Here is a 13,115-nt window from a genome sequence, read left to right as displayed (position 1 = left end):
CACATAATTTGTACTACATTCCAGAAAATAATAAATAAAGCTACTCATCAGCATTGGTGCCCGTAAAGTATGCTGGTAAAAGATAATCAAGACTTACTGACGTCCACTACGTGCTAGACTTGTGTTGTTCCACAGCAGGTGGTTTCTTTCCACCTCTCAGCACCCCTGCTGTTGCCTTACTCCCCTTCGGCTGATACCCATTTTCTTCTTTTACAGGAAAGATACAGGTGGCTCAGCTATTTAGCCCCATTTTTCATGATCACCTAATTAACCGGTTAGGACTCAAATAATTTTCATAATAACAGTGAAATTTATTGAGCATTATCTGCTAATTCTCACAATAACTCTAAGCTGTATGTACTATTATCCACATGTCACTTATAAAAAACTGAAGCTTGGAGAAATCGTCCCAGGCTTCTCAATGAAGAGCACAGGTCTACCCTAAAGCTGCACGCTTACCACTTGTTGCCCCATATCTGTTAAACTTAAAGGCAATGCAGGTTTTTCACATTAAGTCTTCACTTAGGGAACCATTAAGATATACACAAACAAAATCAGAAAAGTTCATTCTAAAAGAAAGCAAAGTCATACTTGTGTTTCAAGGTTTAGTATTATGTTTAATTTGGATTCTATGTGACGTGTCTGGAATGGTGGGCACTGACATGTTTTCATCATTTAGGACTTCTAGAAGTTTAGGGTGTTTTAATCTGGTCCTGATCTGGAAGTAAAATAGACTCCCTTTTGAAGGCATTGTTCGGGGACGATCAGATCTCGCGCCCCAGTAGCAGCAGTGGGAAAGCTGTATTTGGTCATCACTCTCATCATTTTACCACACAGATCCACACCAGTGTAGGAACAAGAGCAGTCTTTTCCTTTAAATTGTTTCTTCTTAGCTTCACATTTTCCATTCCTTCTTCTAAAATGGACTTAAATATACCAAAATTTCATTTCTGAATCACTAACAGTCAACTGATATTTTCACCCTCCCCTTAGAAGGAGGGCAGCTTGCCAATTTCATTTTCAATATGTTGCTAGTTTTGAGAATCTTCTTTTCTCTCTTTCTCTTTGCCAAGAGAGAAAAGGAGGTGAGAAAAGAAGGGATCATCAGACAAATCACTATGGGTATGTTTTTCTGAAATGTCTCCTATAATTTTCTGACCTTTAAGTTTATATCAAGAAGCATGATGTCTGACTAAGGAAGGAGAACTCTGCATCAGGATTAAATCTTTCTAAAAGATAATAACTCGATATAACCCTGCTATAATAATTATTTGTTCCTTAGCTGGCTTGATAAAGAAATTCTAACACATGTCTACGTACTAATCATACGAGCAATGAAAATCAGGGACTTTGGTGAGGGATTTCACATGAGGAGGATAATGATGTACACAATGGTTTGAACATTCTTGTGATATTTCTTTTTTCTTTTTAAAGAGTGTTTTACAGTGACTATATTTCTTCAGGTCAGTCAGTGAAATTAGCCTAAAGACAGACTACTTTTGGAAGGAGCAAGGTAGGAGAGGAGAAATAGAAAAAGTGGCAAAGGGTGATTCTGAAAATATGAGCATTGGGCCAGCAATGAGACAGAACTGGGGAGTGTGGGGGAGTGGGTGGGCAGGCATCTTGGCCAGGGATGGGACAGAACATGATTCATGCCTAAGGCTTGATAAAATTGACTACAAATAAATAATTGTCTCTTAAGCATAAGAAAAATCAAATGGCAAAGGAAATTTCTCCTTCTTTGATATCACAAATCAAATGGTCCACCGGATTTAAATAGCAACAACACCAATAACCAGCTGGATTTTCTTAGGATCCTCTCCTAAAAGCATACCATGCTCATATGAGTATGTAGAAATTTAGCCTCGTGATAGTCTCATGGACGCTATATGCATATTTTGATTTCGCAGCTGAGAAAATGAGAGGAGCTGTAGTTGGAATCACTATGATTACAACAGTGGTCTTCACTATTACGACAGCAACAGCTTGCATATTCTGTGCGAAGCACTGTGCTAAATTCTTTATAACCATGATCTCCTTTAATATTTCAATAACTCCAGTGGGTTGGTATTATTCACTCTCTTGTAGAAAAGAAGATGTCCATAATGGCTTCAAACCTCACCTAGGGTCAGCAACTTCTAAGAGGTGAGGGCCAGGTTTGAACCCAGACCTCTAATCTTCTGGAAGCTTACTGTTAACCACTAGGAAGAAGAGCTCCCACTGAATGCTGTGTGTGATGATATATACTTTAGGTCACAGAGTGGACTGACCACAGAACACTGCTGTTAAGTCTGGGGTTCTGTATTTAAGAAATGGAGCACCCTACATTTTCCCAAAGCAGCTGCAACGTGTGGTGATGACCACACTGTGGAGAACAGGTTGTCACTCCCTCCATCAGCACAATGTGTCAGGAAAGATGAGTGGGGGCCGGCACAAGTGGTAGATGAAATGGAAGGTGGTGAGTCATGCTCTCATCTCAACATCTAAAAATAATCGCAGCATATTAAAAGAACACATTTCCTTCTATAAAAATGAATAATTTTTTACCTATATGTCTGTAATTTTCCATTTTCAAACAGTATTCCATTGGCACTGAGATACATCCCTCGAAAATATTAACTATCATCCTGAGAAGCCAGGGAGCCAATTTAAATGGTGGCACCTACACAGGCCATTGATAATGCAGGCTGAGCAATCAGTTGGTTGCCAGAGATGTCCTCTGAAATAGCTTTAAGAGAAATGGGCATAGTTCAGAGGGCTTTTAGACACAGTTAGTACCTTTTGCCCAAAAACTCACTCACCAGAGGTCTTTAGGAGGTAAAATAATTTTGTCCAGCTCCATCAAAATCTACATCTAGGCTCTCACATTCATGAAAGAGAAGCAGGCAGATTTCCCCATTCCTTGTAATCACAGCAATAAATCTGCCATTACTGAGGAAGATCAAACACTGGGTGGTTTTTGAAGGGGCACCAAAGGGACAGAGGAATATGCCTGGGCGTATAAAAATACATCTAAGATCTGCATAGTGAATCATGGGTTATTTTTAAAACTGAAACTGAATTGATCTAAAACTTAGTAATATATGCACTACAGACATGGAAGTTATCTTGAATTTTTTTTTGCTGACATCTGTGGAATTGGACAGAAAGAAAGAAAAAAAATGTGATGTACCCAGTTTTTCTCCCATATCCCATGACTAGTGGTCAAAAATCGCACTGATATTCTGATCAATTAAAGCCTCAAAAAGTACAGTTTTACCCCTGACACATCACCAATTGGTAACTTTGTCAGAATAGCTGCTTGGGAAATGTTCAATCAATAAAAATGAAGGTATTTGAATATGTGGAAAATGTCAGAACCTTGGGGAATAGATAGCAGGATGCAGATGTTTGTTAATTAAGTTTACAAAGGCAGTAAAGTTAATGAAGCCAATATCTCATATATTGCATTACTAAAGAAACAGCTGTTTTCCCCATTCTGACTCAATCTATACGTCTCACTCCCACAATAGCTGTCACGTTTTTTGAATACTTGCTTCGCCTATAAACTTTAATCAATTTAAGAAGAATCCACCAAAAAGGTTATCAATAATTCACTAGGGAAAGTGATGGGTAATACACAGGAATGTACTTACAAGACACCCTCAACCCGCAATGGTAGAAAAAAATAACACATCACCTATCTAATTTTTGCCCCTGGGGTAGATAATGATCTCTTCTATCATGGATCATTACATTCATTTGGAAGCTTGGTTTTTTTATAGACTTTTATTCTGAGTTAACAGATTTCCGTTTTGCTTTGGGAAAGTACATGGAGAAAGAGATGGGTAAGTAAAGAGAGTTACAACCCAACTGCTAAGATGCAATGCCTCCTAGGACACGCTTTTTTTCAGACAAGAAAACTTAAACAAAGAAATAACTTACTCCAGGTCACATCACCAAGAGGCGAGTGAGCAGGGACTTTAACCCAAGCATTCTAGTTGTAATCACCATGTCACACTGCCATCTAGTCACACATCCAGCTCATGGCGATCTCAGAGCCTCTTAGATCTCATCAAGAATATCAGGTCAAGTTTAAGACATCATTCATTATTTGGAACATTGACTAATTTGAACACCCCCGAAAAGGAGACCAGGGTGGTGACAGACTGAAAGCCATTTCACATTATTAATTCCAGCCATGCTGACGTAAGAAGCTATTTTGAGGGCAATCCAAAGTAAAAGAAGTGAGAATACTTTTTAAAAATATGGTATAATAACTCTCATCATCATCACAGTCATCATCATTAATATAATTATTTTTTAATATTTTACAGTTGAGTCATATATATATATTTATCTTAATTTTAGTACTTTAGGTGAGATTTAAAATTATATGACAGATATTGATTGGTTTCAATTACTGGAGAGCAAATTCAAGTCATTACTCTGAGTATTCAAATTTCATGACTTAGTTCCATTTTGGTCTAAAACCAGATTTTCTTCTTTCTCTCCCCATATCTCTCCTTCCCATTCCAAGGCTCAGATCCAGTTACATTTTTTTCCTTAGAGAAAAGTGGAATCACTAATCTATCCACCAAAGGAACTCATATTTGGCTTTGTGTTTTTATTATGACATGGTGACACTGTGAAATGGTGACTCTGAAAACAGGTCTCTAGCCACTATATATATACTCTTTTTGTTTTACCTCTTAAAAGGCGGGTGGCAGTCCAAGTAGACACTGCCAGTGAAATGCGACCTTCCAGTACATCCAAGAGGCCGCTGCCCGCCACCAGAAACGTAGTGGTGTCCAAGTCATCTGAGGAAGACTGGCATCACTACAGGCATCTCAAAAATCCAGTTCCTCTTCATTCGTTCCTCCCAACTCTGAACCTAAGTGTGTCCCAGTCTAGTAACTTGCACTGTCATTCACCTAGTTGTTCAGGCCAAAGATCCTGAGGCCTTCGTTGGCTCCTCTCTTTCCCTCATACCTTATATCTTATCTATCAAAACCTCCACTGGTTCAAACTTCCAAATACTCACCTGCTGGCTACATGCAACTAACTGCAAGGGAAGCTGGAAAATATAATCTAGCACTAAGCCTGGAAAGAAGGGGAGAATACAGATATTGTTGAATATTAACCATTTCCTCCACAGCGTTCCAGCCACACTTCTGTATCTCATGGCTTGACAAATGGTAACAAATACCATAAGAAAGTGAAAGTGCTACTTTAGACAGATGACTCAGGAAATACTATCAGATATGATAGAGTAAGGAGCAAGCTATGAGAGACAGGGGAAGACTGCTCCAAACAGACCACGTCAAATGCAAAGGCCCTGAGGCAGGAATATACTTGGTTTGCTCAAGAACCAGTAAGGAAACAGTGTAGACGGCATCTACTTAATATTTAAAAAAAAGATCTCACTGAATCTTGTTTTCAATCTTTTCCACTATTTTTGGAATCAAAACTTTTTTCAGGGGCCGGCCCAGTGGCGTAGGGATTAAGTTGGCGTGCTCCGCTTTGGTGGCCCAAGTTTCACAGGTTCAGATCCCAGGCGTGGACCGACACATCGCTTGTCAAGCCATGCTGTAGCAGTGTCACATATAAAGTAGAGGAAGATGCGCACAGATGATGGCCCAGGGCCAATCTTCCTCAGCAAAAAGAGGAGGATTGGCAGCAGATGTTAGTTCAGGGCTAATCTTCCTCACAAAAATAAATAAATAAATAAAAGCTTTCTTCAAATTATAGAAAATATTAACCTTCTATTGTCAAAATTATATATCTAGGCACATTCACAGAAATCTCACTTCCATCCCTTTCCATTCTGCTCTTTTCCCTCCTCTCCTATAAGTAACACTTTTCATTAGTTTTCTCTTTATTCAGCCACTGTCTTTTTGAAAATAGAAGCAAATATGCCTTTTTATATATACATAGATATTTTTGTGTGTATACATGTACACATATAAACATATGTATATACATATATATCCACATTTCCCTGAGTATAGTAAGTAGAAACAATGCTGGCAATCATTCTGTATCAGTATTTAGAGACATCCCCCCTTATTACTTTTTACAGCTGATGAGTACTGCACCGTGTGGACAGGGCACAGCCCACTCAATAAGGCCCCTCTGGCTGGTCACTCGTGTTGCTACCAGTCTTTTGCCGTAATCTGAAGTAGAGTAAACCTCCTTAAGCCACTTGCTTCTATCATTCTGTTTTATATTCCTCAAAGCATGTATCACTACAGAAATTATCTTGATCACTTATTTGCTTATTTGTCATGTCCCACTCTGGCCTACAGGCACCATGAAGCCAGATACCCTCTTTGTTTGGCTATATCCGTGTTACCTAGAACAGTGCCTGACACTTAGTAGAAGCTCAGCTGTTGTATGAATGCTTTTGTTCTGTCCCTGTAAAGCATCCTGATGGTGGTTAATGCTTTTTCAAAAGGAAGATGAGGAAGCAGCCCTTGTTGAAAAGGAGATAAGCAGCAAAGGTACTGGTTTTCCATTTCAGGGGTGGAAGAGATATCCTCTGCCAGACACAGCTTAGCAACAGGCCAGAGCAGGCAATGTATGCGGAGGGAGAAGGAGACCACTCACCACCACAAAAATTACTTAACTTATCCGATCTGTGGATTCCTTATCTATAAAATGGAATAATAGTAACTTCCTCATGGAATTGTTGTATGGATTAAACCTGATAATCCATATAAAGGGCTCAGTGCAGTGCTTGACATAGAGTATGATATCAATGAATATTAGCCATCATTGTCATTATTATTAGAGGAAAACAATGTTTAGGTCCTTCCAGAATCTGGATAACGCACTGAGAACATTATACTTTGATGCTGTTGAGGATATAGGGCCAGAAAGGAACTAGACATTGAGCTGACATTTAGAGAACAAATACAAACCACAGAGCTAGGAAGCATCGCAGATAAAGAAGCTGGATCTCAAAATGAGACCCTCTGCCTTCCGGCCCTGTGCTCTCTATGACAGCAAAGCAACAATAACGAAAGCCACCTTAGTGCTTGCCAGACACAGCATGCTAGGTGCTTGCGCGCAATATTTCATGCTGTCTGTCTAAGGGCATTAAAAATTACTTTTCAAGCACCAGTGTTATTTGAAAGGGAGACCTGGTTAAGTCATTTATCAGCTACTAACATCACAATTTGATTTCCCCCATCCTCAATAAAATTGTAGTCATGTAGGTTTATCCTAAGGGAACAGGACTGAGCAATAGTGAATTTTGAAATTCAATCAGGAAAGCAGAATCTGGAAGAGTCTGCATGATGCTGACTGTTCTAGAGGCCTGCGCTCTCAGGCTGCCACGCTGGAAAGCCCCGGCGGCACTGTGTGGCCTGGCAGGCGGCAAGGCTTTAGGCCCTCAGGAGTGCTGGAATACAACAGGGCGTGCAGTACGAGAGGCTACAGACACTCACTCTGCAGCTTGGTCCCGAGAGGTCTCCACGGCTGTGTGTAAACGCTCTGCACTAGGCAGGCCTTGTTCCCACGTGTCTACTCTCATACAGTCTCTCCTAAAAGCAGCACTGCATGGAAGAAAGGGTTGCTATGTCTGCAATGTTTACACAGAATCTGCTAAAGCGGCAATGCTTGATTCATATGTAATCACCGGATAAAAGTCAGTCTTGTAACTTCCAGTAGCTAGACAATGCCCCAAGTGAAAAAATTTAATGAGACTCACTCTTTACTTTTACTGGGGGAACAAATGATTTTTAAATGTATATGTGCACAGTGGGCTCTGAGTGAAAAACTCTGGAGTCGCCACACTGATTACAAGATGCCAACCTTCTCATACACAGGGCCTGATGAATAATGCATTGTCACCAAGGGAAAGATGGTAGAAAAAGCAGACAACAGTCAAGGAAACAAGAGCATAAAGCAAGCACACGGAGCAAATGGGCTCCAGCGGCCCTGACTGCAGTAACCAATTCGACTGCTCTCCTATGAGTTTGTTAGGACTGTTGCTAGAACTGCAGAGTTCTAAAGCCTGCTTTAAAACATTTCATTTAACAGTGCTATGTTCAAATGCTTAATTAAATGTTTACTAGTAAACAGATGTCAGATGTTTAGAAATCTCACTTAATGTAATTAAAATACATATACTGTATGCTCAGACAAATGTGCCTTGGCTTTGAAAATTCTTTAGATCCTCATCAAAATCCATATTTAGCATTCTAGTATAGCTTTTTAAAGTAGTCTCTTTGTAGCAAGAAACTACTTGCATTCTTTAATGTCTCCCTGAAAGAGAGAAAAATAAGTAGGAGGAATTGAAAAACATACAGGAAGGGCTATGGAAATGTTGATTCTGTCTGTATCTCTACTGGTGTTCCGTCCACTCAGATGGCTTTCCCAGCATTTCCTATGTAATTTTACTCACACTTTCCTTATAGTCGTGACTGGGGGGCATTTCGTTTATCACCTCTGAATCTCTTATATTACTGGATGGCAAAGTATTTGTGCAACCCCTTCAGTATACCACCAAAGAGTGATATTGTAAAACATGGATATTACAGACAAAACATGAGTCACATTTGTACTGGGGTTTTTATCATTTACTTCTTCCTTTGTAATTATTCAACTAATGCAGGAATAGATTCTTTATGTAAAGCGTTGAAACAAATTCCAGTAATAGGGAAAAAGCGAAAGTCCTCATGAATTCTTTCCTCTTCTTAATTCCTTCCCCAGAACTGCCACCATAATTGGGTTGTTGTATATTTCTCTAAATCTTTTCATTTACTTTTACAAAAACAAAACAACACATAAATGCACCTACAATCTCATATATACTTATAGCTTATTTTCTTTAATAGAGAAATATAATCCAACTAGATATATTGCTCTGTAAATCACTATTTTCACTTCCCAATATGACTTAGAATCTTTGCATATGACTACATATAGATCTACTATATTCTTGGAATTCTACAATGCACATATACCAGAGTCTGCATCACTATTCACAAATTGGTGGATTTAGATTATTTCCAATTTTTCGTATTAGTGAAAATCCATGCACATGACTCATTGTGAGTATGTGTATAATCTTATGGGTGAGGCACATTGAAATGTAATCACTGGGTCAAAGACAATACACCTTTTTATTGTGGGTAGGCGTTATCATATTGGCCTCGCAAAAGGCTGTACACATTTACACTGCCATCTATTTCCCTATGTATTAGCCAGCCATTGATATTGGCAATCATTTTTTTATCTAATATTTGTTTTACTCAGCATTTTTCTAAGTAATACTGAATTTGAAATCATTTTTATATGTTTATCAGTCAATTATATTTCTCATGTGATTTGCCAGATTACAGGATTTTATAACATCTATGTATTTCTCTGCCCTTTCTTTTAAAAATTTAATTTGAGGGAAATTTTTTCCATAACCTGGATAACAGTGCTGTGTTTTATTTTATTTTAGCAAATATTTTACCAGTGTACCACTTGTCGTTTATTTTTTTTATGATATAGAAGATTTCAGACTTGTGAAGTCACAATTATCTTATTTTATACAATTTACAAATTCCTTAAGGAGGCCTTTATGCCAAGATGATAGTCATATTACTCTGCATTTTCTGCTAACACTTTTTAATGAAGTATACCATATAAACAAAGAATTGAATAAATCATTAAGTATATAGTTCAATAAATGGTCACAAAATGAACATACCCATGTATATACAATGCAGGCTGTGTCTTTGATAAAGACATTTATAATTCTACCAGCTTATCTATAGATTCTTTTGGAACATTTTTATGTACATAATCAGGTCTATGAAGGAATAGTGTTATTCACTCCTTTCCAGTCTGTGTATCTTTTATTTATTTTTTTGCCTTATTCTTGCTGGGTTACGCAGTACAATGTTGAATATGAATGGTAATAATGGGCATCTCCTTTCTCCTTCCTGAATTTAGGGGATAAATTTCCAATATCTCTTCATTGAGTAAGATGGTTGCTGAAAGATACTCACTATTACATGGAGGGAACTCTCTTTTATTATTAGGTTACTATTTTTTTAAAGCATAAATGGATGATTATTTTGCTTGAGTGCTTCTTCTTCATCTTTTGAAATGATTTTTTTCCCTTTGTGCTATTAACATGTGGTCACTTATATTAATTTTCAAACATTAAACCAACCTTGCATTCATGGAATCAACCCAACTTTGTCAAATGTATTTCCCTCCGACCTTTTAAAAATATATTTTACTGGAATCTTCAAATATTTTGTTTAGAAATTTTTTATATTTATGGGTCTGAGAGTGACTATGATATTCTTTCTTGTAATGTCTTTGTCAGGTTTTGTATCAAGGTTATGCTGGCCTCATGGAATGACTTAGAAATTGCTCTCAATTTTTTCGTTTTCAAAAAGAGTTTGTATATGATTGGTTTTTTCTATACTGGTAAAGCTAAGTTTAGAATTTTATTTGTAGAAAAGTTTTTAATTGTAGATTCAATTTCTTTAGTACATAATAGTAATATTCAGATATTTTCTTTCTTCTTATGTAAGTTTTTGTAGATTCTGTTCTCCTAGACGTGTTCATTTCCTCTAAATTTTCAAAATTATATTCATAAAATAAACATTATTTTGTAGTTATTTTGGATTTAGTTTATTTTTTTCCCTTCCCTAGTTTCTTGATTTAAATAATTATAAATAATATCTTACTTTTTATTTTCTGTGGGATTTGTAATTTTGTCTTTGCCATTTTTGACATATTTGTACCACTAGTTCCTTTTTTTTGGTGAGGGAAATTGGCTCTGAGCAACATCTGTTGCCAATCTTCCTCTTTTTTCTGGAGGAAGATTGGCCTTGAGCTAACATCCATGCCAATCTTTCCTATATTTTATATGTGAGTCACTGCCCTAGCATGGCTTGATGAGTGGGTCTGTGCCTGGGATCGTAACCCACAAAGCCAGGCCAGCGAAGCAGAGCACGCCAAACTTCCCGCCTATGCCACAGGGCTGGCCCCTACCAGTTCCTTTTTTGATCAGACTTACCAGGAGGTTATCCATTTTATTTTATCAATTTTCAAAGAACCAACTTTTGGTTTATTGATCCTCTCTATAGAACTTTTGATTTCTATTTCATTTATTTCTTTTCTTAATAATTTCTTCTCTCCTTCCATTGGTTTTAATTTGATATTCTTTTTCTTTTCAGGTTGGTGTAAGATCCAAATATTTTATTCCATTGTACTATCTAGAAGTAAACTGCTTGATTTGCAAACATTTGTGGATTTTGTAGTTACTGTTTGTTATTTATGTTTCATTAGCCTCTGTGTTAAGCCCTTGGATTTTACTAAGATTTCAATCTTAAGAAAGCTGTTGAGAGTAGTTTCATGGCACAGAATGTGTTCAATTTTAGTAAATGCTATATTTACACTTAAAGGAATATACATTCTTCAGCTCTTGGATACAATGTTCCATATATGTTAATAAGGTCAAATTTGTTCACTGTGTTTTCACATTCTCTATATACTTAATTTTCCCCCATATTTTCATTTAATTAAGTTACTACAAGCACGTGGAAATTTCACTCTATGATTATAAATTTTAGCTCTGTAAACTTTTGCTGTATGTATTTTGCAGCTGTTTTCAGGTGCACACAAAGTCAGAAATATTAAATCTACTTTTTCTAATATTTATACATTTACACCTATATTAAATTGGTTGACATTTTAATTGTATGTTATTGTCAATTCTATTTACTCATATTTAAGATTTATTTTTAAGTATATAGGTTTTTAAAAATTCAATATAACAAACTTTCCCTTCCATTGAAGTATTTAACTCATCTATACGTAATATAATCACTTATACACACACATGCATACATATTTCAATCTACCATCTTACTATTTATTTATACCACATTTTTTCTCTCCTTATTTGCCTTAGTTTAGATAATATTCATTTAAATTTTTTCTAGTTTATAGAATTTTATTTTCCTTTGTTCCCCCATCCCAAAGGGATAGCTATTTGATATGTTACAATTTATTTCTCCATTGTACTAAATGCCACTTATGCAATAAAATAAATCCTCATGTCCACGAGGGTCTGTTTCTGAACTATTTATTCATTACATAGACCTGTACATCAATTCTTGAGTCAGTACTACCCTATTTACTATAACTTTTATAGTTTGCTATATAACAAATGTATATCTATATTTCCACTGATCTATCAATCAAAAATTTCTTCTGTTTCATGCGGAAACAGGTAAAAGGCTGTTGTAATCTGGGAGTATTTTAGAACTCAAGTCCATCAATTATGGAAAGTTTTCCTGAATTAATTGTTAGCTAATATCATTCCTTCTTATTTCCGCTGCTCTCATTTTGGAACTATTCTAAATTAAGTATTTCATCCCTGAATGAATTGTCTGCTTTTGTTGTGTTATCTCTTATTTCAAATTATCTAACACTGTCCCCGACAGGGTCCCAGCAAGAAATAGGTACAAAATTAGGATAATTGAAGATGTTAGTAAAGAAAATGTTTAAAATGAATAGTGCAGCACCCTGGGCTAGTAATAGCAGAGCTGTTACCACTTTTAGGCTCAAGGGGAAAAAATAGGGCTTGGTTATTGAAATTCTTAAGACAACTGTTGTGCCAAGAATGCGGCTCTCTGGAGGCATGATCTTCAGTTGAGGGACAAAGCCAGTCAAGGCTGCCTCATTCTCCGCCTTCCCTGAATTTCCTGCTTGGCTTTGCATTGGCCACACACATGGTAAAGAAAAAGGCCATGGGATCCCACTGATGTTTCTCACACAGTCAGTCTCCTGAGGCAGAGACCAGAGCGGAGAAGCAGCTGAAGGAGCAAACGGTAAAACACGGGCACAGTTACCCAGTCACCTCTAATTCTCTGTCATAGTGTAACTCCTAATTTGTTTAAATACATTAGAACTGCTATTATTTTTGTTTTTTTAAAAAAATACCCCTCCTCATCTTTCTGTCCTCCAGGCCCGCTATGTCTTTGTGGCCTTGTGCTCTGACTTCACCATCATCTTTGAGGTTTTCTCTGTGGTACCCTGAAGTCATAAACTCTTTTTCCTGGATCTCATGTTTTCTTCTTCCTTAGTTTAATGATTTCTTCAGATGTCAGATTTCC

Source organism: Diceros bicornis, chromosome 7, assembly GCF_020826845.1.
Source record: "Diceros bicornis minor isolate mBicDic1 chromosome 7, mDicBic1.mat.cur, whole genome shotgun sequence".
In the NCBI taxonomy this organism is placed as follows: Eukaryota; Metazoa; Chordata; class Mammalia; order Perissodactyla; family Rhinocerotidae; genus Diceros; species Diceros bicornis.
The sequence above is the reverse complement of the archived record's forward strand: the minus strand, read 5'-3'. Positions refer to the sequence as shown.